The sequence below is a fragment of the Cyclopterus lumpus genome, chromosome 2 (genome assembly GCF_009769545.1).
Source record: "Cyclopterus lumpus isolate fCycLum1 chromosome 2, fCycLum1.pri, whole genome shotgun sequence".
Lineage (NCBI taxonomy): Eukaryota > Metazoa > Chordata > Actinopteri > Perciformes > Cyclopteridae > Cyclopterus > Cyclopterus lumpus.
Genome location: NC_046967.1, coordinates 12,548,604 through 12,551,432, shown reverse-complemented (window position 1 = coordinate 12,551,432; position 2,829 = coordinate 12,548,604).

Genomic DNA, 2,829 nt, shown 5'->3' with positions numbered 1-2,829 from the left:
CCTTTTGTAGGTGTATGACACCAGCTTGCTTCCTTATTCTGTTTTGTATTCAGCTGTTTACTAAAGATCTCATCACGGAGCTGATCTTTGTATGGATGGGTAGGTCATGTTCTTCAAAACATGTTGGAGACTAAACTGAGCTGTGTTGGGTTCATCCCCGCACGAATAAACAGCCAAGAAGGTGTTATGTGTGCCTTTGACCTCCGAAGGACCCCCTTAAGACACACAACTGTTTCAGGTGAAAAGCTGGACCCTAACCCAAGACACGGTAAGTAGGTCAAATGAAGTAAAAGCCAGCTTGAATAACAATGTAATTCCATCTTGAGTCACAAAAGAGCTCCAAACAGAAGTTGATTACATTACTGACTCTTCTGCCCTGTAGTCTTTGTTCTTTCTTACCTCACAGCGTGGATCGTAGTTTTATCTAGACCCTGGTCCAGCTTCCTGCCTCCAGCTTCCTGCCTCTTGTCTCTTGCCTCCAGCTTCCTGCCTCTTGTCTCTTGCCTCCAGCTTCCTGCCTCCAGCTTCTTGTCTCTTGCCTCCAGCTTCCTACCTCCAGCTTCTTGTCTCTTTCCTCCAGCTTCCTGTCTCTTTCCTCCAGCTTCCTGCCTCTTGCCTCCAGCTTCTTGTCTCTTGCCTCCAGCTTCCTGCCTCCAGCTTCCTGCCTCTTGTCTCTTTCCTCCAGCTTCCTGTCTCTTGCCTCCTGCTTCCAGTCTCTTGCCTTCAGCTTCCTGTCTCTTGCCTCCAGCTTCCTGCCTCTTGTCTCTTGCTTCCTGCCTCTTGCCTCCAGCCTCTTGTCTCTTGCCTCCAGCTTCCTGCCTCTTGTCTCTTGCCTCCAGCCTCTTGTCTCTTGCCTCCAGCTTCCTGCCTCCAGCTTCTTGTCTCTTGCCTCCAGCTTCCTACCTCCAGCTTCTTGTCTCTTGCCTCCAGCTTCCTGCCTCTTGTCTCTTTCCTCCAGCTTCCTGTCTCTTTCCTCCAGCTTCCTGCCTCTTGCCTCCAGCTTCTTGTCTCTTGCCTCCTGCCTCTTGCCTCCAGCTTCCTGCCTCTTGTCTCTTTCCTCCAGCTTCCTGTCTCTTGCCTCCTGCTTCCAGTCTCTTGCCTTCAGCTTCCTGTCTCTTGCCTCCAGCTTCCTGCCTCTTGTCTCTTGCTTCCTGCCTCTTGCCTCCAGCCTCTTGTCTCTTGCCTCCAGCTTCCTGCCTCTTGTCTCTTGCCTCCAGCTTCCTGCCTCTTGTCTCTTGCCTCCAGCTTCCTGCCTCTTGCCTCCAACTTCCTGTCTCTTGCCTCCTGCCTCCAGCTTCCTGCCTCTTGCCTCCAGCTTCCTGTCTCTTGCCTCCAGCTTCCTGCCTCTTGTCTCTTGCCTCCTGCCTCCAGCTTCTTGCCTCCAGCCTCCTGCCTCTTGCCTCCAGCTTCCTGCCTCTTGTCTCTTGCCTCCAGCTTCCTGTCTCTTGCCTCCAGCCTCCTGTCTCTTGCCTCCAGCTTCCTGCCTCCAGCTTCCTGTCTCTTGCCTCCAGCTTCCTGCCTCTTGCCTCCAGCCTCCTGTCTCTTGCCTCCAGCTTCCTGCCTCTTGCCTCCAGCCTCCTGTCTCTTGCCTCCAGCTTCCTGCCTCCAGCCTCCTGTCTCTTGCCTCCAGCTTCCTGTCTCTTGCCTCCAGCCTCTTGTCTCTTGCCTCCAGCTTCCTGCCTCCAGCTTCCTGTCTCTTGCCTCCAGCTTCCTGCCTCCAGCCTCCTGTCTCTTGCCTCCAGCCTCTTGCCTCCAGCTTCCTGCCTCTTGTCTCTTGCCTCCAGCTTCCTGTCTCTTGCCTCCAGCCTCGTCTCTTGCCTCCAGCTTCTTGCCTCCAGCTTCCTGTCTCTTGCCTCCAGCTTCCTGCCTCCAGCTTCCTGCCTCTTGTCTCTTGCCTCCAGCTTCCTGTCTCTTGCCTCCAGCCTCGTCTCTTGCCTCCAGCTTCTTGCCTCCAGCTTCCTGTCTCTTGCCTCCAGCTTCCTGTCTCTTGCCTCCAGCCTCGTCTCTTGCCTCCAGCTTCCTGTCTCTTGCCTCCAGCCTCTTGTCTCTTGCCTCCAGCTTCCTGCCTCCAGCTTCCTGTCTCTTGCCTCCAGCTTCCTGCCTCCAGCCTCCTGTCTCTTGCCTCCAGCCTCTTGCCTCCAGCTTCCTGCCTCTTGTCTCTTGCCTCCAGCTTCCTGTCTCTTGCCTCCAGCCTCGTCTCTTGCCTCCAGCTTCTTGCCTCCAGCTTCCTGTCTCTTGCCTCCAGCTTCCTGCCTCCAGCTTCCTGCCTCTTGTCTCTTGCCTCCAGCTTCCTGTCTCTTGCCTCCAGCCTCGTCTCTTGCCTCCAGCTTCTTGCCTCCAGCTTCCTGTCTCTTGCCTCCAGCTTCCTGTCTCTTGCCTCCAGCCTCGTCTCTTGCCTCCAGCTTCTTGCCTCCAGCTTCCTGTCTCTTGCCTCCAGCTTCCTGTCTCTTGCCTCCAGCCTCGTCTCTTGCCTCCAGCTTCTTGCCTCCAGCCTCCTGTCTCTTGCCTCCAGCTTCCTGCCTCCAGCTTCCTGTCTCTTGCCTCCAGCTTCCTGCCTCCAGCCTCCTGTCTCTTGCCTCCTGTCTCTTGCCTCCAGCTTCCTGCCTCCAGCCTCTTGCCTCCAGCTTCCTGCCTCCAGCCTCCTGTCTCTTGCCTCCTTTGTTCTGGGTTTTAGTGATAACCACTCTGGACCCCTCCTTCTCTACCTCCCCAGGGTTAGGCTCTTAGTTAGCCCAGTTAATGGTCCTTTCTTCCTTCTTAGCAGCCTCCACTGGCCTCTAAAGGGCGCATCCTACTGAGGAAGGAAACGCCAGTGATAGTTATTTGTTT